Genomic DNA, 27,728 nt, shown 5'->3' on the forward strand with positions numbered 1-27,728 from the left:
ACTATTCCAGCCTGACTTCTGGGAGGAAGAACATTTCTGTTGGTCAGAAATGTCACAGAGGAAACTGTCCACATCAGACACTGGAGTTTATGAAAATGGTGGCCTTCCCATGCCCTGGTGGCCAGGCTCTTGGAGTAGGTTTTAATTGCTGGCCTTTGCCACTGTCACCATGTTTACTAGGCTCAAGAAAGCAACTGGGGTGTGTTAGCCTCATAGAAGGGTTAGGGGTTATAGAGCTGTGTTTCCTAATTTACCTTTTAGAAAGGAGGTTGGTTACTCATAATTAAAAATCATACCCATATCTCTAAAGAACAGATGAGTACCTAGTACTGTGAACCCTACTGTACAATCTATTTTAATGGAATTGAACACTTGACAGTTAATTACAAACTTGGAAGAAGGTTACTTCCTGGTGGCCAAGTTGTGTGTGCCACTCAATCTTGGTCAGACCATAGGTCACAGACAGTTCCCAAGACTCAGTGGCATAAATAATGATGCTTTAGTTCTTATTTACTCCACCTATCTGTTGAAGATTGGCTGGGGACATTACCCCATATCATCTCTGTTCTTATTCCTGGGTGGAGGGGGGATGAACATTCTTATACCATTTCTGGAGAAGGGAAGACAATGGTGTATGCTGGCCCTTCAAGCAGCCCAGCTGTGATGGTCACTTTCACTCACATTGTTCTGACCAGAGCTAGTCACGTGATCTCACCAAATTTCAGGTAGGTGGGAAAGGGCAATACATCCGGGTACTCGAAGGAGGCCTCTGTCTTATTTATAATTAGCCCAGTGCCATAGATAGGGAGTCCAGAAACCAAGGTCAGTGGGAGCAAATGAGCAGAAAGGATGACAGAATTCCTTCCATCCTTCTGAGGAAAATGGACTAATCTCCTCAAGAAGAAGTATTTCATCTCTTCAGTCCTGTCCTTCTAGGGGCTGAACCAAAGGGTGGCTTGGTGCTCTAGCCCGCCCCAATCTTCACCTCCACACAGATTAGCCCACAGGACAAGCATTCGGTGTGCACACATCCTGCAGAGGGCCCTGGCCTTCTCCTTCCTGGCCAGACAGATGGCCATTCCTAAGCTCTGCCAAGACAGATTCTGAACCCTAACCCTAACCATCTGAGTATTCACTGTGGACTGTCCCAGAGTTTTAATTCAACTTTTATATCTTGCTGTCTCTGTCTGTCTGCCTGTCTGTCTGTTTGTTTGTTTGTTTTAGTGAGCATCTACACTTTCCTTATAAGGACAAAGCCTGGTTGATTTGGGGCATGTGTCTCTGCTGACTAACAGCAAGAGTTCCATTTACCAGTGAGAATCAAGAAAAAGTCTAATTTCATTGTCTCAGTTCTTCTAAGTGTGTGTGTGTGTGTGTGCACACGTCTGCACACATGCATACATGTTTTGCTGGAAAGGGAAGCCAGGGACTTGCCCTGCTAAGCAGGTCCTCTGCCACTGAGCTGCACCCCAGCCCTGTCCTTTGCCTCCGCTGTGCGTGTTCATTTATGTGAGTCTCTACCAGGCTGCTCCAGGCCACTTACTGAAAGTCTCCTTGACCAGAACAGAGCGCTTGGGTCTGGGCTTGGGCTGTTGGCATAACAAGTTCCACTGGGATCTTAGTTATACTCTTCAAGACCCAAAAAGGAATTTTTGTCCACACAAAAGGGCCTTATTTAGCCAGCAAGTTCAGTCATCTGGAAAACAGGAATAGGAACAAAAAGTATCTCAGGACAAAATAGTTATTTCCAAATCTGTGTACTAAACTGAAGCTGATCCTGCTGGTTATGTGTTCTTATTGCAGCCATAGTCCTGATTAACTATTTGCTTTTTCTTTTATTTTTTTCCCTTTACTTCTTTCTCCCTCTCCCTTCCTTCCCTTCTCTCCCCTCCCCTTCCCTCCCCTCCCCTTCCCTCCCCTCCTCTCCCCTCCCCTCCCCTCCTCTCCCCTTCCCTTCCCTCCCCTCCCCTTCCCTTCTCTTCCCTTCCCTTCCCTTCCCTTCCCTCCTCTTCTCCTTCTCCTTTTCTGTTTTTCTTTCATACCAAGGATTCCACCGAAGGCCTCACACATGCTACCACTGAACTACACCCCAGCCCAGCTCTGTATTCTAGTCATGTTTTATAGATAAGAAAACTTAAAGACAAAGCAGTTAAATAATTTAAAGTCCAAAGTCGTGAGTGGCACCACAGATTCCTGGGGCTCTAGACTCTGTGGGATAATCAGAGTGTATGATGCGGCCGTGAAATAGGGCAAAAGGCTGATGACTTCCAGCGCTCTCTTCTTACAAAGCAACGGAAAACACATAGTGACTGTAGCATGATTCCCTTCAACAATCTGGTTTTGTGTTTAATTCCAGTATGTAATGAGAACCGATTGGCTGGGGAGCCCACTAAGTGCAATTGCACACTGGGATTCTGCTAAATGAATGGAGAGTTGCTGGACGTCTAGTTTAACTGGCATATAAATAGATGCTTAGGAAACACTTTTTTGCACAATCAGGAGGAAACCACAACTCAGTCTGTGTCATGATGATCGATTTGGATACCGGGGGGCAGGCAGATGCCTTGGGAACATCTCTAACCAGGGCAGGCCTTGCATGACCAAGGGTGCAGCTTCCTAAAGCAATATTCCTGCACAGGAGCCAGTGGCAACCAGCTCACTGATGTTCATGGAAGATCCTCTGTTTGTGTTGCAGTCTACAGTTTACAAAGCACCATCATGTGCACAGCATCCTGTGCTCAGAACAATCCTGATGCTAGGCAAGGCGGGCGCTGCTGTGATTTGTTTATGGTGCTTTCCCGCTGACACTCATATTGAAATTTAATCGCTGTTGCAGCAGTGCTGAAGATGGGGTGCTTAAGAGCAGAGCAGGTTCTCATGAGGGATGAATGTTCTCTTTCTGGGAGTTCCCACTCTCAGGGACTGGATTGTTTTCTGAGCGAGTGAGTTGCCTGCCTTTTCACGTACTCACCCTTTCACTTCCTCAATCTTATCATGCCCTCACTCGGCTCCACTACTACACCCTTGGATTTCCCAGTGTCCAGAACTATGATCCAAAATAAACCTCTGTGCTTTATAAATGACTCAGCCTCGAGTACTCTGTTACAGCAATGGAAAATGGAGGCAGTCGCCTTTCTATTCTGTGGGTGGAGGCAGGGAGGCTACAGCATCATCAAGTACAGAGCCAGCCTCAAAAAATGTTTTGTCTCTCACTCCATGCTGCTCCCTGAACTGCTGGCCTGCTCATGCTTTGGAGGTGATGGGGTCACCCAGGGGAAATTGAAGCAGATTTTTTTTCTGCTCTAAGGAACCTTTGTTCCAAGTTTAAAAAAGAAAAACCATCTCGGTTCTCAGGAGGAAAGGGGGAGGAATGGGAAGGGATAGTCTCCACGTGAACCACTTGGCTCTGAGATTGAGCACAGGGATAGAGATAACAAGAAAAGGAGGAGAACGTCCTTGAAGGTCAGGCAGTTTGGAGGTGAGGCTTTCTTTACTTGCTAGGTGCAGGGAGCAACCTTGCAGTCAGGGAAGCCCCTTTTGTGAGCTGACCGGGAGGCTGAGACCTCACAGTGTCTTGGGACTGCTGGTCTCCAGGGAGGTGCTCATATTAGCCAGACAGCAAAGCAGCCCACAGCCATCGCAGCAAGAGTGTGCCCTGGAGAGGAGGACAGAAGGGTTGGTCAGTGGTCATCCCACTCTTCCTGGTGCTGTGGGACTGGACGAGAGATCTCACCTTGACCTTGTCTGTGCTACTCACCAGCTCAGGGTTAGGCCTGGATACAGTTAGGGGACCCCTGCATCTCACCTGGCTTCCTGTCTCATTCATGCTGCCACCATAATGCCATTCACCATGAGATGACATAGTCAGGAAACCCCTGCTAGAACCAGTTAGTATTGGTCCAGGCTTTTAAACTTCCGGAACTGTGAGTAAGCAAAACTCTTTTCTTTATAAAGTGCCTAACCTCCAGTATTTCATCACAGCAATAGGAAACAGACTAAAACACACTATGATCATCTCTTTATGTACAAGCACTGTGTTACTGTATTTGTTCCCATCCGATAAATGAGGATTCAGATACTTCCCTTTCCTTCTACCTTGGGTTTCCAGTAATGAAAGCTCCACCAGTGTGTGGGCTCCTGGTGAGCAGAATCTGGCTTCATTTCTCTCATCCAGAACTGGCCCTTCATCTGGACTCCACGGACATTTCCAGCAGGGGTAAGGTTGGGGTTTGTGGGCGGTCCAGTCATTTGAGTGGTCAAAAGGCACAAACAGCAACGGGGTACTAAAAACCAATCCCCTGTGCTGGATGAGAGATGAGAAAGAGGGGAAATAAACAAAGCTTCATTTCAGCTTAGCAAACTTGTATTTGGCAGAAAAACGGTGGCTCCCGTGGAGGTTTGGGTTACTCACATCTCAGTTTGCTGTAAGCAGATTAGCTTGCGGGTCTTCGTCAACTAAATTTGAGTTAAGAGGGGGCAGATCCGAATGGGAAAGGGATGAAAAGGAAGCAGTGAAGCCAGGGCACTTGGATGTCGCTGGAGGCTGGAGCACCGGGAGGTCCCTGGAGGGCAGCCCTGCATCCCTGCATCGGCTTGCTGACTTCTCCCTGCCTACTTGCAAAGTTCTGTCTGCACCATGACTCACTAGGGGGCAGAAACGTGTGTGTGTGTGTGTGTGTGTGTGTGTGTGTGTGTGTGTGTATGTGAGGGGGTGCTTAATTTAATATATAAAACTAATGAGATGGGGACAGGAGTAACCTCGATATTTTACCCAGAGAATCAGCTTGTAAAAGGACCGCTGTGTGTACCCATCGTTTGTACCTGTGTGAGAAGATGAGACAGGAAGATTGTAAATTCGAACTCAGCCTGGCAAACTTAGTGACTTAGTGACACCCTGTCTCAAAATTTTAAAACTATATGTTGCAAAGGGGTTGAGGATATAGCTCAGTGCACACGTACTGGATTCAATCCCCAGTATTGAGAACAAAACAAAAGCAGCGTTCACTTAAACCTGAAGGCTGGGATAAACATTCATTTTTATTTTATGTTGGTGGTAAATAGGATGTCGTCCTGACCTTGCTGCATTGAAACAGCTCCGAGTTGAGATTGAAGTGGAAAATTCCCAAAGTGCCTTCGCCTGTCCTCAGTGGTAGCAACAAATCTCCATCTGCTGGAGAGAATGTGGTTTTAGTACCTGACATGGTAAATAGCTCAGGTTGCAGGCGCTGGTTCATTCTACACTTCACGGTGTTCTAAGCGGTGAGGGGCGGGAAGCCCCTGAGTTTCCCCTCTGCTGATGAGTTGGGAGGACACTGCAGACTGCTCTATCTGCCCTACTCCTAGCAGGGCACAGTGGGTGGGGAGACCAACACCAGAGCTGTGACCTGCTCCTCAGATGTTAGTGCAAAGCTAGATCTCCAGGGCAGTGCCAACATCCTGTGGCCCAGGGACAGTGGTGTCATGTCATGGACCTCAATGGCAGAGGCTCACAAGAAAAGGCACTGGGGCCAAATGCCTCTTAGAATAATGGCATTTTGTTTTGTTTTGCTTTGCTTTGTTTTGGTTGTTTTTGACATATACTCTCTTAGCTCTGGAAGAATCAAAAAGGATACGGAAATAAACTGAACTCTGTGTGTAGCTAAAAGATTCTAAAATAGGTGAGAACAGGTTGCTTCAAGATTGCTCGGCCTCAGGCTTCTGGAAAGAGAGGGAGAGGATTGTGTATCTTTTTGTTTCAAGCCTGTAGTCCTAAAATTTCTTCTTAATGTGCCAGATAATGTGCCTATAGCTAGGTGGGGAACAAGACAGAAAAGAAATTATAAAGGACTTGGCCCTCTTGAGGTGGCTCTGCCTGCATTAGCACAGATTCCTGAACATGCAGTCTGATGTATTCTGCTTTTGATGACTTTACCCACAGCAGAGCTCCCCAAAGGAAGAGGAGGACTTCCATCTGCATGATCAGAGAGATCTCCAAAATGGTCCTTGCTACCATAAAAGTGATTGCCCCCAAGGCAGATTCCTGGTTCCTCCTTAGAGTGAACTTTTTGATCAATTTTAAATAGTCTTCTAGACGTTCTACCGAAAGCCAGCAAGAATTCAGGGCTTCCATTCAGGGATTCCTACTGTATAATCAGGAAACTGTTATTAATGTAAAAGTTGACCTTTGCAAATCTTATTTTACTAGCCAGAAAGCTAGTTATGGAGACTGAAGCTTTCTCTCTCTCTCTCTCTCTCTCTCTCTCTCTCTCTCTCTCTCTCCCACCCTCCCTTCCTCCCTCCCTCCTTCTCTGTGGTGGACAGTTCCTTCACTGCCATGACCCCAGTGTGCTGCCCTGCTCCTGCTCCTGATAGGTCATGACTCTCCTAAAAATGCAGATGTCTAGGTGCCGTCAAGGTCTTTCCATGTAGACCCTCTAGATCTGGGATACTCTTTCCTCTTCCAACCCTGGTTGCCCTCTGTTTAAGTTCTACCTCTCTTTTAGTGTCTGTTGAAAGAATTGCCGGGTTGTCCTAGCTCTGGGGGGTGTTGTCTTCTCAGTCATCTACTCCAGATGTTATATTGTATGTTTCAAGTAATTTTCCACAATCCTAATTCATGTGCTATATTTTGCAGAGGACCTCTTTTCATTATGGTGTTTTAACATTAGAACCGATTTGAGAATATTTCTACTCTTAGCATTGGTGTTCTGATTTAGTTTTTGTTTCTTCATTATTTCATTAATATATTCATTATTCATTCAAAAATATCCATTATGTGGACTATAGCCCATGAGGCACCAGATGGGATTTCTTGATTCAGAGACAATTGAAAGGAGATGGAGCCAAATATTGCAAGCACATACACAGTCAAGACTTTTTCTTGTTGGGGAGGAGGATTTAGCTGAATCGGGAGTCAACATTGATTGAGAGAGGGACCAAGCTGCTCTATAAATAGGGGAGAAGCAAGCTGCTAGCGATTCTCTGGAGTGTGCTAAAGTCCAGTAAGTTTCCACTGGCCAAGGCTATGATTCCAAAAGATGTTACCTCTTGTGCAAGATTTGGACCACTGGGTGGTCATATTCAACTTGTCTTAGAGGCTGCTGAAGTTTCGTCCCGCTGACACCACCATCCTATGCAACAGCATCCAGTCTTGTGGATCTTGGCCTTATGTTAAGACTGTGAGAAAAACACAAGAGTAGCAATAGGGAAAAGACAGAAGAGAAACAAAAAAGAAAATACATCAGAGCGTCAATGGGCAGTCAACAGGTCCACATGCAAGATTGAATACAATCTGACCCAAAGGTTAAGGTGGCAGAAGGGACAGACACAGTATAAAGACCAGGATGACAAGCCTCCTTATTCCATTCCAGTCACCTACCAGACATCTGCAGGCTCAAATGAAGAGTCAGTGTTTTAACCAAAAGTGACTGTAAGGTCCCTGAGAAGTATGCCAGGCAACTGTTAGCAAAATCCACACCTCAGAGGTGCTATTCACAACAAAATTAGTGGGAAGCTAATAAGCCATTGTCCAGTTGCGTGACCTCCAACATTAGTGATCTTTTAAGTCTACTAAGAGCAAATGAAGCCTGAGGGTTTAGATTCTTTTCTCTCTCAGTAGTAATTCTTTCACTTTGTATAAGCATTCTGTTTTTATGATTTTATCAGGGTCTCACGGTGGGTTTATTGACAAGGCTCAGGGCTAAGGAAGCAGCATGTTATGCTGCAAAGGGAAATGGTTTACTGTGCCCAGAGGTCTATGTTGTTGTCCAATCTTTTGTTCCACCATGGTGGTCGCTGGCTGTCCGACATGCATGTGGATCCTGCTACTGGAGGTAAAAGCAGCTGTTTTCCTGTTGTCTGTATCCCAAATGGGCAAAGGCAGACAATAGAAAGGAGATTTGTGATTATGGTCCATGTACTAAAGCCAGCAAGTATGTTTGAGAGAAGATGCCTGGGTGCTGGTGATCTGAATGACATCTTAAAGCAGAGGACTGTCAGCTGAGACTTGAGGACTGAGAGAGGCCAGAAGGAGAGGATGGAAGCCATCCCTTCCCTGGAAGTAGCTGGGTGTGGGGATGTGCAGAGAGGAGCCTGAGACTCCCATGCTTCAGTCTGCTTCTTCGGCACTGCGAATATCTTACCTTGTTTGTTTCATAATTTTTGTTTGAAAATTTTAATTTTGATCCAGAAATTATGAAGTAGTTATGATACCCTTCTTCCACCTTCCTCCAATGTAACAATTTACATGGCTGTAGCCCAGTGTCAAAGCCTGGAGACTGACCTTGGGAAATACCACTGAGTAGACTGCAGGCCTATTCAGGACATCATGGGGTTTATACGCATGCATTGTGGGTGTCAAGAGTGTGACCGGTGCATTGTCCAAGTGTGTGGCTTCCTCTCTTTTAAATTTACTCTGCTCATTACTTCAGGAACATCTGACTTATTTATTCATCAGTTGACCATCTACTGTGTAGTAATTTTGCCTTGCATTCTGAAGACACAGAATGGATAATAGTGATACAGGCAGAGGGTGTCGAGAGAGCTCAGAGGCTGAAGTCAGCCAAGCCAGGCTACCAGGATCCACATGCCTGTGAGACAGCCAGAGACCACCAGGATGGTCAGAGTGAGCCTGGTGGGAAGGTCTGGCAGTGAGAAAAGGTGGCTTGTTTTGGAGATACCAGAGGAAAGAAAGGAATGGAGTCATCCGGGATGGGCAGGCAGATCTACAAGGGGCTACTAAGGTGCTAGGAGGAGGAGGAGGCTGGTGCTTAATGGACCATAATCATGGATTCCTTAATGCCCAGCCAAGTAGGAGCTCATAGAAAAACAGGTTGACTGGCAACTGTACCTAACTCATTTTTTCCATACCCCATCATTTTGAGCAATAAAGACAATGGCCATCTGGTCACAGCCTATGCTCCTCCTTCCAGGCGGAGTGAGAATAGTTTGCTAATTGGAGGAAAAGAAGTCCTCCAACAAGAAGCAAGAATACTGAAACCTGCTTGCCATGCACTCTGACAAACCAATGTTTGCTGCAGTGTATGTGTTTGCATATCATTGGCATTTGTTAGACACAAAAAACTAGGTGTGGGATGCTATTTAGATGTTTCCTTCAAGTTTTCTGAAGAGAAAGCGGGGTTCCTATTGGTTACTTGAGCCCACACAGATTCAGCAGCATCCATCCACTGAAAGAGGAATGTTCGCTTTTAATCGAAGCTCTTAGTATTCGGCTCTGACCTTTGCAGAATGTCATCTGAGGGCAGTATCCTGTTAGACACACCTGCAAAGCTTCACTGAATGCCCCGGAAAAAGGTGTAACTAAGATGTCCCTGTCTTTTAGAACAAAATGCAAGAAAAAGAAACTCCCTCCCGCTTGTAGAGAAGTAGCCTGGCTTTCTAAAGAGGAAGGGTGGAGGGTAGAGACAAGTGTGCCAGACAGATAGACGGACTGGCGGGGTGGATAAGTAGTTGGTTCCCAGATGTCCAGGGCAGACTTGGCCCCAGGGTTTTCCTTAGCAGCTGTTGTAGTCAGGGGTTATGCAGAGAACAATTAGACTCAGGACATAGAATTTATAATATTATTTTATGATGGTCACCCAGAGTTAACACAAAAGAGTACAGGAAATCTGTCCACAACACTAAAGACAGGATATTCAGCCAAGGGCCTGAATCGCACAACAATGTTCTACATGAATCTAGATGAAAACCTAGAATCATGACAGCACTTCCCACAAGTTCAACTGGAGTTCTAGAGCCCATGAGAAGGACTCACACCAGTTTTTTTGTTTTGTTTTGTTTTGTTTTGTTTTTTTATGTATCCATGCTAAGAAGGCTCAAAGGTCAGTGGTGGAAGCCAGAAAGTCAATGCCAGTGGGGTGAAGGAGTTGTGCTGGTAGGTTGAGGGTTCTACACTGGAGCTGAGAAATCACGCTCACAATAAAGAACCAGGGCTATCCTGAAAAGCACCATAACAGTCCTCAGCAACATGGAGGTCCCGAGCTCCTCCGACGAAAAGTACAGTGGAGTACATGCCAGGAAGCCAGTGTGACGAGTTTGTCCTGGAGATTAAATGGCATATGTCTTCCTCTCTGGAGCCAGGAAGCAATGCTCAATGTAAGGACCAGAGCTCCCCCAAAGTGAACCACAGCCACTCTCACCAACAAGGTCCTGAGCTCCTCTGGTGACAGTGGTCAAACTCACACTGGGGAGGCTAGTCATAAGGAGCTCCTCCCAGGAGAATGGCTCAATGGCTCAAACAGCAACACTTAGAGAAACCCACAACACCTCCCTTCTTCTTCTCCGTGTTTCTATTTATGCTGGTAACTTTCCTCAGGTGGAACATCTAGGCTGAGCACCATGCTGATTTAATTCAGCTGGCGTTAAGTTGACCACCAGTTTTTAATCCGTAACAACAGCTATCAGGCAAAGTTTACTTTGTCTTCCTCTCCTGCTTTTGGGCAGAGCACCATGGGTGTCACTGTGGTTTGCAAACATATATATGTCTCACAGTCCCCTTCCGGCTGTTCATCTAGCCACGGGCAGGTATCGTTCTGGTGTAGTCCTCCAAAAGGGGATCTGTACAGAGCTAGCAAAGTGTCCTGCTTTCCCGATGCACACGGTGGATCTGCCTTCTAAATTCAGTGAGTACCCATGACAGACAGGAGGGACAGCAAACATGGCGGCCCATGGGGGCAAGATGGCATCTTCCTTCACCATCCACGTCTCATAGTCCCCTTTGGGCTGTTCATCTAGCCACGGGCAGGTATCGTTCTGGTGTAGTCCTCCAAAAGGGGATCTGTACAGAGCTAGCAAAGTGTCCTGCTTTCCCGATGCACACGGTGGATCTGCCTTCTAAATTCAGTGAGTACCCATGACAGACAGGAGGGACAGCAAACATGGCGGCCCATGGGGGCAAGATGGCATCTTCCTTCACCATCCACGCCCTCCCTGTTGTACTGGATGGACAGGAAGCAACTGCCATTAGCAAAAGTACTCGCTCTCCCTGGCTGCAAAACAGGGCTGTGCGGTGTCATCTGGGCTCTGCCCTCAGCCTGCTGCGCATTCCAGGTCAAGCCTGTTCCTTTCTCTGGTCCTCATTTTCCACATCTCGCCCTGGGCGAGATGATCCTGAGTCCTTCATTGCCGGGTTCTGCTGTGGTACACACAGGCTAATGGTTTGATTGAAGATCTAAATTCACTGTGATTCAAACAAAGAGTTCTTGTTCTGACCCCGGGCTTGGTCATGGGGTAACATGGCCTCTAGAATTCTTCTTTCTGAGTTTTCCCAAGCTGTGACTGTTGTGAAGTAGGAACAGTGTCATTGTATTGTTATTTTAAGTCATTATAAGATGATTTAGCATGGCTTCATTTCTTTTTTATGGGACGCTTCTTGTACAGCTTTGTCGAACACCCTCTTCAGGGAGCCAGTGATAGATGCGATTGCTTCAAAGTAGCCACACATCAGCTTAGCCTTTTCATGGCAGCAAGGGAGGGAGTGGAAGGGATTTCCTTTTCCTAGGCTGTCCGAAGAACTTGCAAACAAATTTGTTTCCTTTTGTCCTTTTCATTCTGCAAATATCAGCTTTGACGCTTGGTTGTGAGCTGAGCTGGATGGAGCGTGGCTAATCTTTAAGGGCTTTATCTTCTCTGGGGCCAGATCAGCCATAACTTGTTGCTTCAGTCCTTTCCTGGGACCCAGAGGGGATTCAGATTGCTCTGTGGGCTGAGGCCCCATAGAATTAGCAGAAAGGCTTCACCCCTAAGAGGAGTACCTGGCAGAGCCGCAAGGGCTGTTGGGTAACTTCCGGGTAATCATTTGTTTTCGCCAAGACTGCCTTTGAAGCCCAGAGTGTTGACAAGCAAATTAGCCAAGCTCCCAGTTAGCACCGCATCTACCTGTTGAGGACAGAAGGAGAGGGTCACTTTCCCGTGAACAGCACTGTAAAACATGGTAAAAGGACAGCACAGAGACAGTTGGCATGCACGATTTACCTGCATGCTGAGTTTGGGGAGAACAGGGTGTTAATCTTAGGAAAAGAACTCCTTCAGCAGAGCCCAAGACATACAAGGAAGGGCTACTCAGACTATGGACCTGGTGTATTTTTAATATTGGAATAAGACATGGGGAGCTCTGGCTGCACAGCTCAGAGAGAAGGAGAAAGAGAGGCAGAGACAGAGGCAGACAGACAGACAGAGAAAGAAAGAAAAAGGAGAAGAAGGGAAAAGAGAAGAGAAGAGAAAAGAAGGGAAGGGAAGGGAAAGAAAGGGAAGGGGAGGGGAGGGGAGGGGAGGGGAGGGGAGGGGAGGGGAAGGAGCCCTCACTGCCAGGGCAAACGGAAGCAATTCTGGTGACAAGAGACGTAGAAAGTGACAGATCTTTCTTAAAGCACTCGGAAGGCCTGAGTTCTGGAACCGTATTCTTCTCTTTCATCTGACACTTGACTACACCTTCTCTTTCTCCAAATCTCATCTGAATTTTGACATCAGGAGAGATGTTGAGGCCATATAAATGTCCTGATTTATCTCCATGGCCCTCTACAAACCCTCTACAAACCCTACTCATTATTTCCAAAACGATTCTGTGGTTGATAAAAAAAATAGCAAAGTATGGAAAGGTAATCTCCACAGAAAGGATTCTTCCTGGTAGAGTTTCTGCAGAGGACCTGATTTATTTCCTTGACTGCCCATCAAACAAGAGAAATGTAATTGCCTGCTTATTTTCACCTTCCCCATTTTCCAGATGAGCACACTGAGGTTTAAAGTGGTTAGATAACTTGGCCAAAGTCACATAGTAAGAGTGGTGGAGCAAGGTTTTGAGGCTAAGCATTTAGCTCTAGAGTCCATGCCCGCGGCCACCTCACCATGTCAGATTTTGCTAAGTAGACAGGCCCAGGGGACAGGCAGCTGAACCTGAGCCAGACCTGAACAGTGTTGGCGTGGGTTGACCCTGAACTGCTCACAGACTGCGGGGTCTCCTGGGCTGGTCTGCATGTCCTCCTGCCACAGACATCTCTGAGAAACTGGACCAGCTGATAGTGTTCTCAGCAAAACCACTTGGAAGGAGAAACGTAAGGCTTCTACTTTGAAAGAGTCATCAGAGAAGGGGCTGAGGAAACATTCCTCTTTAACTAGTAGTTACCAAGGGGCGAGTTGTAGATCGGAACTGTACAGCCTCAGCTGATCCTGTGATTGCAGATGTGTGTGGACCACAGTGTGAAGTTTGGTTATTAATAATGCTGACACCAATTTCATTCCCGTTTCCCAAGAACCTACCATGAACCAGCAGCTCATGCGTGCCGGCTGTCTCCTGCTAATTATTCCAACATTTCCCAAAGCCCTGGAGGGTGGCTGTCATTTCTGCTTCACAGATGAAGAGCCAAGGCTCAGAGAGCAAAGTGACTTGCCCACGGCCACCCCGTTTATAGTTAACCAGCTCTGACTGGCTTCTCGGCTTGTGTTCTGCCACAACCCTTTCCTGTGTGCATTCACTCCAGAAATCCTCACTGAGCACCTCCTGCCTGCCAGGTGCTGTGTCCCTTGCTGGGGTCGTAGAGAATGAGGTGGACTGGGGCTCTGGTTTCTAGAGTGTATGCCAGGCATACGTGACCTGGCAGAGCTGGGGCTGCCCATGGGAATTAGTGGAGTTCAGGGCTCACAACGTGATATGAAAGCCTTGAAACTGCAGGGCCCAGAGCCGCTTTTGTAGTTAGGAGTTAATCAGGCTTGATACTATAGACATTTGGATCCTGTGAAGAAGTTTAATTATTTATTGGCAATTAAAGGGAGTTTATCAGTGTTAAAGGGAAAGTACGATTATGGCAGAATATCCAAAATGAGCCAGTTTGCTGAGGATTTAGCTCAGCAGCATGAGGGCCTGCCTTCCAAGTGCACGGTTGTGAGTTCGATCCCCGGTACCGATTTAAAAAAAAAAAAACACTGTACAAAATGGACCAGTCTGAGTGTGGCAGTTTGAAGTTTTAAGACTCATGCTTCCTGATCATGGTGGTGCACACCTGTAATTCTAGCACTCCAGGAGACTGAGGCAGGAGGATTGCAAGTTTCAGGCCAGCCTGGGCAACTTAGTGACTTAGTAAAACCTTGTCAGTCATTCAATCAATGGGCTGGGGATATAGCTCAGTGCAAAGGCCCTGGGTTCAATATTCAGTATCCACCAAAATAAAAATGCTTTTAAAAATATTTTCATTATTAAGATCTACTTGTATTACATTGAGAGAGAGAGACTTGGACGAACTAACTTGGAATGGACTGCAGAGCCTGGCTGCCTCCCCTACATCCTGGTGGCCTGGCTGCCCTCCTGCCCAGCCCCAGGCCCCAGAAGCTGGTCCGGCAGACAGACAGCTCCCACAGTGTCACACATCACTCCAGGGCTGGGACTCACAACGGAAGATACTTTAATATCTATCCACACACGAGAGTGTTGAGATCTCTTTCCCCGCATGGTCACAACCCAACTGGAGTGACAAACTCTACAGTTTACAGCCTCTGCGGCAGATCCTTCGGCTGCTCATTGCTCTTGGTAGAACTCGGGGTAGCACGCGCTGGGACACTACTCAGTCACCGCCCTGCATTATGTCCCTGATTGGCCACTCCCAAGCACGAAGTATCTTCGGTGTGGGGTATTTGAAGAATTGGGATTTTGAGCCACTTATCGAATGGAATTCCTGGAATTGCGCACACGGGAGAAGCACGCGCCCACGCCTTCCGCAAGATTAGATGAGGGCCAGGAATGACCCCTGGCCAGGCACTGGGCGGTGTGCAAAGGAGGGATTCACGTGGTCTCCTCTAATTACAAGCTATTGTTTAATGTTAACAAAACAATAGTAACGCGAAAATCCCAGCAAAGGTAGAAGTGCTTATGATACAAATTTTAATTCCCTAATGTGGACTATTTTGGGCATCGTATTAACATACATGAGTCTGCAAAAAACCGGACATAGGTCTGTAGTTGTGTGGTGTGGTTTTCTTTGGGCCTCTTTCCCCATTGCCCCTCAGGCCGCTGTACCGTTGAGCAAAACCCAGGCCCCCTGCCATGTTTCTTTAAGGTGCCGAGTTTCTGTTGTATGAATGAGCTAGAATTTAGCAAAACCGATCCTCACTGCATCCCTTTCAGTTTGCTGCAATTGCAAATAATACAAAGTAATAATACGAAAATCCAGACTGAGGAGCTCAGACAACAATCATTTATTTCTTGAAATTCTGGACGCTGGATAGTCCCAGTTCCAGACTCTGGCCAGGTCCATTTTTGATGAGGATTCTCTTTCTGGCTGAGGGAGGCCCAGAGTGGCTTTCTTTTTCCTGATACTGAGAATCACATCCCGGGGTGCTCTATCACTCAATTATATCCTCAGCCCTTCTTAAACTGTATTCTGAAACAAAGACTTGCTAAGTGGCTGGCCTGGCCTGGAATATGCAGTCCTCCTGTCTCAGCCCCCTGAGTAGCTGTGATGACAGCTGTGTGTCACCTTTTTGGTCATAGCCCCTTTCTTTCTGTGTCCTCACATGATGGAAAGAGCCAGCTCTGATCTTTTACTTTTTTTTTGTCTTTTTCCTTTTTATCGGTACCGGGGATCGAACTCACGACTGCTTGCTTATAAGGCAGGTGCTTATGCCGCTGAGCTAAACCCCCAGCCCCTCTTTTTTTAAATTTTAAAGTGTATAAGATACACACAAGCCAGGTGCAGTGATGTATGCCTGAAATCCTAGCACTTGAGAGGCTGAGGCAGGAGAGTTGCTGTAAGTTTGAGGCCAGGCTGGGTTATGTAGTAAGTTTGAAGCCACTACATAGTGAGATTTTCCCCAAAAACCAAAAGCCAAAAACAACATATACATAGCAACCTTCAAACATTTCCAAATGGGTAGTGAGTGGGTGCAGTCACAGGTAAGAAAGTGAATCTGAAGTATCAGGACAGGCAGGCTGGGGTGAGGAAGATTTAACTTGCGGTCTGTCACCCTAAGCTACAGAGATTCTGCAGAATGAACACGGAGCCCTGGCAGCCTCCCATTCATCCCGCTGGTTCGCAGGCTGACATCTGCAAGGTGACACGTTACTGACAGGTAACACGGAGAGCTGAAAACACATCAATCCAAAAGCCGCCCAGGGAAAACCTGGTTAAACGATAACACAGTCCGCCTGCTTCAGCCCCAGAATTGTTGACCAAGGGCACTGCACCCGTGGCCAGCGGGAATTACATCTCCTGACAGTCAGGCAGAGTATGAGGAGCATCGTGTTATCAAAGTCCTCCCCTCACATGCTGGTGACTTGTCACTATTGGTGCCATCCCGGGCTGAGTTGATGGTAGAGAACTGGCTGGCTTCTATGCCCACATACTTGTCTTGAAATCAAAACCAGACACAGCTAGAGAAGAAGTCTGGTATCATTGATATACTGGGATGAATGTAAAATACTGGATTTTAGACCTGTATGTCTAACTTGAAGTGTTCAATCCACACTGGCTCCTTCTCCTTCTTCTCCTTCTCCTTCTCCTTCTCCTTCTCCTTCTTCTCCTTCTCCTTCTCCTTCTCCTTCTCCTTCTCCTTCTCCTTCTTCTTCTTCTTCCTCCTCCTCCTCCTCCTCCTCTTCCTCCTGCTCTTCTTCCTTTTCTTCTTCTTCTTCCTCTTCCTCTTTTCCTTCTCCTTCTTCTTGGTTGTACTGGGAATCAGTCCATCCGAGGAGTGCTTTACCACTAAGCTTCATGCCCAGACCTTTTATAACATTTCTTATTCTGAGACAGAGTCTGGCTGATTGCCCAAACTGACCTTAAACCCGCGATCTTCCTGCCTCAGCCTCCCAAATAGCTACAATTACAGGTGTATGCCACTGCATTCCGTGACACTGATATTTTTTTCCCACTTCTTCCTCCTAGCCTTTGCTGGTTAGTCTTAAGATTTCAACTGGCAGAATCCTCTGAAAGAGATCTGAGGATTCATTCAGTCTGCCTCCCTGATTGCAGACGCAGACTGAGACTCATTCTTGAAAAGGATGCTGCCTGCAGGCCATGGGCATCTGAGAAACAAAGGCAAGCCTTGGGAGACTTCCCTGGCCTGGCCCAAGTTCCAAATGAGCTTAACAGAGAAACTTTGAAAATTATTTCTGTCTAATGCACAGGGTACAAAGTTTTAAGAAGGTGAAGTAGAAGATACCATTGCTGAGCTGGAAGGAACTTGGAGAAAAGTATGCCCCCATTTCCCTGGCCGGTGAAGACACTGAGCTCTCACAGCTTGTGCCAGGGCTCAGAGCTCTAAGGCAACTTCCGGCAGGTTGGCTCAGGCTCTGGGGTTGTTGAAGGTTTTGCAAGGGTGCTGGCCGAAAAGACAGGAAAGAGCAAGTGGGTCTGAGCTGAGCCAGGAAACCGCAGCGTGTGGGAGCAGAGGCCATCAGCTGTCTCAGCACAGTGGCCCCTTTGCTGCCAGTCCACCAGCTCCACAATGCCAGAGGAGAGCATCTAGAGCTGCCTGGTGACTCTGAGTCTCAGCCCCGGTCCAGCCTGGCTGCCCCGGGAGAGTGGGCCGAGAGTTAATCCCGGAGCAATCTCACTGCCTGGAGTGCACTGTTAGAGCTTCCAAACAAGGTGCATGGCCACTGTGGCGAGCGTCACAGGGGTGTCCCCTGTGGTCTTCCTCCTGTGCCCCACAGCTGCCCTCTCTGCACCCCCACATCCTAGGCAACCTGACTTTTAAGCAAACTGGGTTGCTTGAATCTGACCATCAGGTTGACTGGGTTTGCTGCTCTCCCCATGAGTTCGTGTCCCCAAGGAGCTCCTGACAGGAAACTCCACATCAGTCACAAAGGAACCACGAGTCCGTGGGCAGGGCTGTCAGCCCCCATGGCGACCTGTGTATGTTGGGCTGTGGACCTGGCAACCTCCCCAGCCGCCTCTCCAAAGGGGAACGCACAATGTCCTAGAAGTTGGCCTCCTGCCCCAACAAATGTGGCAATTCCAAATGTCACCTTGGCATTTTCTTCTCAAATAAATTGTGTCTTGTTCATATTACAAGGAAACTAGAAACACGGACTTTAGAACCTGCATTTATTTCCCAACCCTCTGATTGACTTGGTGGTGACATGATAAACTGTTAAATTCTTTTCATGAACTTTGAGATTTTTATCTGTTGAGGACCCGAGAGCTTGGTATTCATTCTGAATCTAGGAAAAGAGCTGAGACTTTTATAGTTTGAGAAATGTGTCTATGCACATACAGAAAAAGGCTCTAAGGAAAAAAGTAGCTCATATTAATTGATTTGAAAGAACAGTACGGATTTTTTAAAAATCATAGATGGCTAGGGATATAACTCAGTGACACAGCGTCTGCTTGGCCAACATGAGGTCCTGAGTTTGATTCCTGGTTACCCCCATCCGAAGCACAGATGATCCAAAAGGTGCAGGAAATATTCTGATAACACTGCTATCACAGGCCAAGGCACAGGGAGATTTGGATGGCAGAGCTGTGTCCAATCAGTAGAGCAGGGGAGATGACGTCCTAACAAAGGAGCAAGTTGGATTCAGGCCAGTACTGGGCCTCCCCAAAATAAGAAAGATTGTTATGCCCTGGTCCCTGTTCAGTACTTGTACAACACAGAGAGAGGCAGAAGTCATCCCATTTTGAAGATTGAGAAATGAAGACCTTGAAAAAACTGTGGCCAAGTACTTTGGGGACAGAAGTTGGTTTTGAACCCAGGGTTTCTTATGTAGAGAATATCAATTATTTTTCACCTTTTGCTGTCTAACAAAGGTGTGTCAAAGAGAGGCTGGTGATTCCTCCGAGCAATCACTTCTTAGCCTAGTGCGAGGAGAAGAGGGAGAAGGACAGAAAGGGGGTGAATCTTATGTCATATTGTGTCAAGAGTGTCTTAGGATACAGTCTGGTTGGCACAGGAGACACAGCGTGCATGGCTGCTGCTGCTGCTTCCGCTGGTCCCCACTGGCCAGGCAAAGAGTATAGACATGGAGTTTTCAGGACCTGCATCTACAGAGCTCCTTTTGCATTGTCCTTTACTGACGGGGAAAACCAATTAGAATTTGCCCATAGGCATATTCATTTGGAATTTATTTTGCTGATTTGCTATTAAGAAAAACAATGCTCTTTCTAAGAAACCAATATGAGAAGTGTGTTTTTGAAGTGAACAGCGTATCTTGCATGTGTGCGTGGATGAAAAAAAAGACATCTAGAAACCGCTCTGGACGTTTACTTTTAACTGCAGATATTTATAGACAAGTCAGGCAAAACAGACTTGGTGCCAGGGAGACACAGATTGGTGTGGGCCACTGTTTACACAGAAAGATCGGATTTTCTGTGCTGAGCCGGAGGGAACCTGCTTAGACTCCTGGGGCGTGGGGTGTGTTTCCTAGGAGACTGTATATTTGGATGGTAGGGAGCTGGTGATTCTCCCTATGGCAATATTAGGTACCATGCTGTGTTCTTCAACAAGAGGGTGTCAGAAGAAGGGGAAGGAAAGGTCAGAGAGATGCTTTCTGCTGCCTGGCATTGCTAGATATCAGAATGAAGTTCAAGTCCAGCCTCAGGTCTTCATTAAAGCATCTACCCAAAGATTCTTCAACTTGTTTTCTTAGCTCACATGCTCATCTCTACGGAGAGAATGTTAGACTTTTCCCTCTCGTATATTGTTAGTGAAGGCGATCAGGATTACCTTTTAGGAGAGCAATTTGACATCAGATCCCCAAGGCCTTACAATATGAATACTCGCTGACCTGGAAACTTCTTTTTTAGGCATTTATTAGTAGAAAATAAAGATCTGTACAAGAGCGAGGGATGACACACCCCTTTTTATGATTTATACCTAGATGTGCCAGCAAAACCCTGTGTACTCTTCAGGCTTTTGGGAGACTATTGGGCCATGGGTCTGTGGTACTCATTAGTGGATCAAAGCAAAATGTGATTTGGGAGGTGAAGCCTGGAAGGAAGAGATGGGTCCCCAGGGGGGTGACCTGGCATGATCTGTCTCCCTCCTCCTCCCTTGATCTCTCTCTGCTTCCTGCCTGCCATGCCCTGAACTGTTCCTCCTCTGCCATGTCCCTCTGCCATGTCATCTTGCCTTGGAAATAGCTGATCATGGACTGAAACCTCTACAAACTGTGAGCAAAAATAAACGTTTCCTCCTGTAAGTTACAGGTGTAAAGTATTGTGACCCAATGACAGGAAAGTAACTAGACACCTCTGTAGTCCCAGCACTCTGGGAGAGTCAGAGAAGAGGATTCTAAATTGGAGGCCTGCCTGGGCGATGTAGCAATTTTGGAAAATAAAAATAAATTTAAAAGGGCTGAGCATTTAGCTCAGGGCAAAGGCCCTGGGGTCAACCTCCAGTACCACCACCACCACCACCACCACCACCCAAAAAAGAAAGAAGAAAAACTTATCTAAAATATAGGACCCTGGCTGTTCATCTACCATAGCTCATAGGAGCAGAAAAAGAAAATAACCTAAATACCCACAAAAAGATAAATAACTAAGGGATTACCTGTAACCTATGATATCATGCGATTGTTCATTCACTCTGCAATTACTTACTGAGGGCCCGCTCTTTGGTGCAAGTATAAACATAGCAATCCTGAAGACTGTTATTGGTCTCAGCCCACCCACAACTCAGGATTTCATTGTAGAAACAGATCCCCTTCAATGTGAGGTGGAAAAAAGCAGGACACAAAACATCCACGTGAAATAACACTATGAAACCGTTGTGTCATTTGTCCAGAAAACCCTGATGTTTGAATTATTCGCAGAGATGCAGAAGCTTAGAGGAAAAGAACATGGCTCCTCCACCTTTCTACTTTTCTGCAGTTTCCAGGTTTTCCACAGTGACCATTATGATTTTTGTACCTGTTTTAAAAAAGTGACTTTCAGGGCCAGGTGTGGCAGCACACGGCTGTAATCCTTGCATTCAGGAGGCTGAGGCTGGAGGATCATTGTGAGTTGGAGGCCAGTCTGGGCTAATAGTGAGTCTAAGCCAGCCTGAAGTACACTGCAGGACTCTGTCTCCAAAATAAATAAATAAAAGAAATGACTTTTGAGAAAGAGATGAAGCAGCCATGGAACAACAGGTTTTAGACCCAACTTGCCAGGATCTCTTGAATAGGCCAGTTCAACTCTAACCCAGTCTAAGCAAAGTGGGGAGCCCTTTGGGCACCAGCTCAGGGCCCTGAGGCCTCAAGCTCTTGCCTCTTCTGAGGGCTCTACCCTGCTAATGTCCCAGCCCGGGTGCTTTTGGTCTCCAGGGCCCTGGTCCTTCAGGAGTCTGGAGATATACTCAGTGGAGAGATGAGTTTCTGTATTAGGATTTGATCATTAAATTAAAGAAGGGCCTCTTACCCAGCAAGTAAAAACCAGCCGTGATGGGTCATTCAGAGAGAGCTGGTCCAGTCTCTCTGCCGTGCTGGGAGGTCACAGGCAGGAACTGGATTCTGAGAGAGGGAGAAAGTCAGAGACAGAAGGAAGAACCACCACCCTTTGGAACCTTTTCTCCTGCTTGTGATTTGAAATCAAAGGCCAACTCTTACACCTTGTATACTTTTGTCTTCCAAAAGACTGACGACTTACATGAAGGCCTGGCCTTTCTGGTCTTTCTTCCTGATATATTTTTCTTGTGGGGCTCTAGTTTCCTTATGTGTCAGATCATAACACATAGTTAAGACATATGAGATAAACAGGAAAATTTAAGTTAAAATGGAGATAAAGATCGTTTGTTTTCCTCATCAAAAGAATGTCTCGATATGACAGATACTATTTCCTGTTTCAAGATCAATTCCCCTGCATTTCAGTTTCTTTAGATTCTTCTTCTATAGTATGGCCAAGTTAATCTTTCTAAAATACCATTTCATGTTGTTATCACCTACCTTCCCTAGAATATTCCATGGCTCCCCGGTGTCTAAGACAAAATCCAAACTCGTGGGTTTGAACTTCCGATTCCTGCAGATTACCTTTCCAACTGTTTTCTCTGTTTTTCCCTGGAGGAACTTTTGCTTGGATAAATCAGTCTACTGCCCGATTCTCTGACTGTGCTTGACCTTCCTCACCTTAAGAATTTGTTTTAGCTCCTTCAATAAAGAACCAAGTAGTATACTTTCTCATCCCTTGTCCCTTTTTTAAAAGTTCTACCTATCCTTCCAACAGTTTCATATTTTTTTTCACCCTTCCTTCCTTTTTTTTTTTCTTGACTTCTCTGGGTGCTAAAGATAGAATCCAGGGCCCCGTGTATATTAAGCAAGTGCTTTACCACTGAGCTATAATCCCAGCCTTCTTTCCCTTTTTAAAAGCAAGCAAGCAATCAAGCAAGCAAATAAAACACCTGAAACACTCCTTGAGCATGGAGGGTTGAGGTGACTATGTTATTTCGCCTGCCACACACCGTCTTCTGGCCGTGTCCCATGTCTTGCGGATCTGTGACCGGCTAAGTGCATGCATGTTTCAGAGGCTCAGGAAGCACATACTGAAAACAATATGCACAGGGCAGCTGGCTAACAAGCAGCACTTCCTGTCCCAGTGGTAGAATACTGCTCTACCGAGACAGGACTTCTCATCCTTCAGAAAAAAACAACAGCCACTTCTTCCTGTCGCATGGTCTGGGGTATTAGCTAATTATGTGTCATGCAGTTGCCACCCATGACTAATCCTGTGTTGTGAATGGAGTGGCAGCAGAGATGGAAATACTCGCACGGCCTCATGAAGCTGAGCCGTTGGTAGAAACAGTGCTGGGCCCCCACTCTCCTTCTGCTGTGACCAGCTTCTCTCCTTCAGCGCAGGGATAAGCAAAGCCTTTCTTTATAAACTCTCTACCCTTTTACAGGGCCGGCCAGTAGGTATTTTAGGCCATGTGGATTGTACGGTCTGTGCTGTGAATACTCAGCTCCATCACTGTGGTTCAAACGCAGCTCTGGAAAGCAGCATGGAAGTGAATTGGTTTGGCTGTGTTCCAGCAAAGCTTTACTGACACACACAGGGAATGAGCTGATCTGACCCGCAGACGGGTTTGGTGACCTCTTGCTTTAGAGGACTCCCTCTTCTCTGCTCCTGATGTTGGGTTGGCTATAAGAAAGGGAGACTTAAGTTACATAAGAAAGTCATTTTCAGTTTGGACGCAGGCAGGGCAGGCAGTAGGCTGATGTGTGAGTTGTGTCCACGGCTGGGAAACACTGGCTGCTTAGGGTACAACTGAGAAGCCGTGGTTCTTTAAGTAAGAGATTGGTGGGCCTAACAAGCACCAGATAGCCAGGCACCCTGGAGACTCAGAGGAGAATTCAGGACAAATGAATCCCTGACCTAACCAGCTTGGCTGAGTTTTCTGCTTAGTTTCCTTGCATAGCCAGAATGTCCCAAGTCCACGCCTCCAACCTGCAGGTCCTCCCACTTCTCACGTCTGAGTGCGGACCACAAGAAGAATCATAATTATGACAATCGGGTTACCATGACCTCCATGGTCACTCCTCACTCACAGCAATGAGATGAGCAGTTTTCACTGGGCTAGGAGAGATGTGACCTCTGTGCCCAGGTGACCAGGGATGGCAGACACTGATCCTTGAGAGGAGGAAGAAGTGGGTTGACAATAAGTGTCAGTCTAACTGCCGGTGTGTTCTGCTTAGTCCGGTGATGCTCACGAGGCAGATGCCGTCTCCAAGTATCCTACACAGCGGGCTGGAATTTGCAGTCTTTCTCACGAAGGTTGTGCAAGTTTATTCCAGTTCTGTTATGAGAGTGTTGTTTGTCCTTTCTTTGAGGGGCCCAGCCCCAAGAACAGAAAGGTTTTTCAGTGGTCATCAGGGAGTTCAGGAAGTTCTGATTAATTCCAGGGAAGAATGTCTTGGTTTCTTCAGAGGTTAAACCATAAAAAAAAAGCAAAGAAGGAAGAGCTTAATCATTCTGGGAAAATGAAGTTTTAGGTGAACATGTTAGGAAAAGAGGCACAGACTAAAAAGCGAGTGAAATAATTTTTTTTCAGTCCTGGAAATTGAACCTAGGGAATTCTGAGTTCTAGCCCCAGCCCTTTTTAAAAAAATTATATTTCTTATTTCTCATTAAAATTGCCCAGACTGACCTGGAACTAGTAATCCTCCTCCCTCCAATTCGCTAGCAGCTGGAGTTCTAGCATGTTCTGTGTAGTGTACTATAAGTGTGTTCCAGGGCAGCCAGTGTGAGTGATTCTTTAGCAACTTTTTTTTTCCTTTTTTGTGGTGCTCGTGGTCAGACCAGGGCCTCTTTCACACTAAGCAAGCACTCTGAAACTGAACTTCAGCCTCCTTTGTCAGCCTTTAACTCTTGTTCTAATTCCTTTCAGTTTTGATCTAACAGTAGTAACCACTCCTATAGCATTTACCTGGGGAGTCCATCCCTAGAGGTCTAGGAACTTGAAGTGACAGATATGTTGAACCCCCAGCTGTGCTATTTGGTGGATAGCGCTATATCCCCATTTTACATCAAGGCATAGAGAGACAGATGACTTTCCCATTCCTGGTAAGGGCTGCACAACCTGTGTGCTCGTCCACTCTGCCATTCCTGCCTTGGGTCGCTGATGTAGGTACGGTAGTGGCTAAGATGGGAGTGTGTTCCTTCTGATGAAGTCACTGATTGCCGGAGCAGAAGAGTCAGGCTTCATTCAGCTCAGACTTGGCAAGGTAGCTCAAGGATTCTTTATTTCCTTAGATATGGTAACAATACCCACCCCATGGCTCCCCAAAAGGGCTCTCTCTCTGCCTTAGTCTCTATCTCTTTCTGTCTGTCTGTCTCTCTATCTGGAATTTTGCATATCTATACCCTACCTGGTCCTTGCCAGGGCTGACCCTGTACAAGGGTGGCCCTTCCGGCCAAGCAGGTGCTTTTTTTCCAGCTAAGCTAAGACCTGAATGTGATTCAGAGCACCTGTAATCACCAGGGATGCTAACTGAATCCTCCTTCCTGCTAGGAGAGTGCTCTACTACAAAAGATACTCCTGCCCCCTCCCAAGCCTTTTACGTGCTATAAGGAGGTCAGCACAGGGCCGGCCCTTTCCTTTATTGCCTTAGGGGTGGGCAGGCTGCAAAACAGAACCGGTGTGGCAGGATCACAGAGCCAGACTGCCGGGCTTGGCCCCAGCTCTGCTCCTACAGGCCTGGCTCCCTCCTCTGTGAACTGTCCCTGCCTCGCAGAGCTGGTGGCACACAGGGATGGATGCAGGCTTTGGGTGGCCCGCTGCCCGTTCAGTTTGGGAAGACATTCTTCAAAGAAATAATGTAAAATGATAAATATAAAATCAAGAGAAGGCCAGGAGTGTGACTCAGTGGGAGAGCATTTGCCCAGCACGTGTGAGGCCCTGGGTTCCATTCTCAGCACTCAAAACAAAACAAGCTCCTCAGTCTTTAATCTCAAAATAACCTCCAACAAAAAAATGAATGTAAAGTGAGCATTTAAGCTGGACATAGTGAAGCCAGGTTGGTGGCACATGGCACCATGAGAGCTGAGGCAGGAGGACTGCAAATTTTAAACCCAGCCTGGGCAATTTAGAATCTTTGGGAGACCCTGTCTCAAAAAAGGAAAATCAAAACAAAGCAACCCAAAACAATAGCAACGGAAATGAGCATTTATTCATTTATTTCAAATGATGAAAGAAAATACACAGAAAAAAATTGTATTTTAAAAACTGACAACAGAAGTCACAAAATTCAGAGCAACATAATAGATTCAATAATTAGCTGTTTGATGTGTCTCTACATTGCTTTCCTCCTGCATTTTTTGCGTTGTGTGCACTTTGATCATTTCCTCATATGATAACAATTTTAAGATGCCATTTTCTGTAGTGAGAATAGCGAGATAATTTGTTCAATGCTTTTGCATGATTGGTTGAGATTTGTTTTTTCCTATAGAAAGAAATATTAAGCTTCATAACTGGTTATTGCTAATGCCACGCAAAGTTTTAAGCCTGTTGTCAAATTTTGGAAAACGTCTCTTATGTTGCATTCACCTATAAACTGTAAGATTGTGTGGCATCTTAGTCTTCCTGTATAGAGGTTTATTTTAAATATAGAAGATGTACATTCAACTCAGAAGAGGTCGTAGGAGTTTTGAGCCTGAAACTTCAGTTTCATGTTAAATCATCCTATGAATATTTAGGGATATAAATTAGATTACATTTTACAATTATATCTATGGAAAATCATCCTTATAATAATACAGTAAGTTTATAAAGGAATATGTTCTTATGCACACTACATGTGGTTTTAGTTATATTCATGCAAGTCATTCAAAGTCATTACTTAACTACTTTGATCAACGTATGTCTTATTGACCACGTTCTGAGACATAAAGCAGGTAACATACTCAGCTGTCTGCCATGCAATACCTATTTGATGGCATCATTACACCTGTGATCATTTCTCCATGAGCACTTGATCTTGGCCTGGGCACTTGGGGATATACAGTTGAGATAGTCTCCTTGACTGTCCATAGAAAGGGGTCCAGCTTCGAGATAAGCTCTAAGACCTCAGTGGGAGTCATGTATTGCTTCGGGTTCCAGCACAGAGCGACCTCTCTTGTTAACTGTGAATTCCTGACAGTTAATCCCCATTCATGAATTTTCCATTCATCACAAAGACGCTGTTAACATGGCCAATCTTTACACATTAAGCCATCTTTTAAACGTGCTCTGTGATGCCATCATTTGGTACAGTACTTTTTTCCTAAATCTTTTTACTCTTCTCAAGTCCAGCCACTAAACTTGTCAAAATATGTTTTTTTTTCCTCCCCTGTATTTTGTAACATTAAAGGCTTGCCTGGGGATGGTGGCACACGCCTATAATCCCAGCACTCAGGAGCCGCTGAAAATTTGAAGCCAATTTGGGCTATGTAGAGAGTTCAAAATCAGCCAGAACTATATAATAAGATGCTGTCTCCAAAATACTGGGAAGAGGAAAACAAAATGGTGGAGGGGTGCTTTATTGCAGTAGACACTTCCAGGGGGAAATCAAGCAACTGGGTCCATCTCTAACTCTCCGTAGGTGTCTGTCAGGATGTTTTGGTCCCAAGTGACAGAAAAGCCAACTCAGCTTGTGAACTAATGGGAGGTGTGTTGGCTCCTGCACTGGGTCCTCTCCGGAGCTGCCCTCTCTTCACTAATCCAGTCCCCCTGGAGAGATGATGGGCCCATCACACCAACCCACGTGGCTGGGAAATTTGGGGTGCTGTTGGGCAGGAAGACAGGAAGAAACACTGGAGAGGAAAGTACAGTCAGAGGAAATGTGCAGTCTCACGTGTGCCCCTGAGTCACTTCCCTGGCTTCAGTTGCTTCATTAAATTAGGGACTTGTAGGACACCATTAGTAAAGTTATTCCTAAGGCCAACCTTGTAGGTTTTATTTTCTTCTTACATTAATTGGTTTTTGTAATGAATAAACCTTTTCTGGCCACTGCTATCAGGCTAAGACTGTAACTAGGAAGTAAATAGCTCTGTTTAGATTAAAAGATAAACCAGAGGAGCTCACAATTGGTAACTTTCTTCCTACCCATGAGTTGGAGCTATGGAAGATATAAGGCATGAGGCCCAGGAAATGGTAAATAACTAACTCCAGCTTCGAATTAGTAAGTACCTCTTCTGTGTAGAAAATGTAGCTCATTCCACGATGATCTGGGAAGTTCTGAGCAGAGCTCAACCATCAACATTTGTGGCATTGCTGTGATGTTGGTATCACAAGAAAGCGATGAGAATGGCCAGGCATGGTGGCGCATGCCTGTAATCCCAGCACTCCAGAGGCTGAGG

The 27,728-nt window shown here is 46.1% G+C and overlaps 1 protein-coding gene across 2 annotated transcripts in view; it reads left to right on the forward strand.

The window, feature by feature from the left end:
• Foxn3 (forkhead box N3) overlaps positions 1-27,728 on the forward strand; it is a 381,623-nt gene that overhangs the window by 122,000 nt on the left and 231,895 nt on the right. The window contains exon 1 of one of the 2 annotated variants that reach the window (XM_063241447.1): positions 10,718-10,839. The exons of the other annotated variant lie outside the window; for it this stretch is intronic. The gene's annotated coding sequence lies outside the window, so the exon portion shown is untranslated. Of the gene's footprint in view, positions 1-10,717; positions 10,840-27,728 lie in introns of those variants that run through there. 2 annotated transcript variants of the gene reach the window in all.

The sequence above is a fragment of the Cavia porcellus genome, unplaced genomic scaffold (assembly GCF_034190915.1).
Source record: "Cavia porcellus strain 051 isolate PalLab524CR breed Dunkin Hartley unplaced genomic scaffold, mCavPor4.1 scaffold_31, whole genome shotgun sequence".
NCBI classification, from domain to species: Eukaryota; Metazoa; Chordata; class Mammalia; order Rodentia; family Caviidae; genus Cavia; species Cavia porcellus.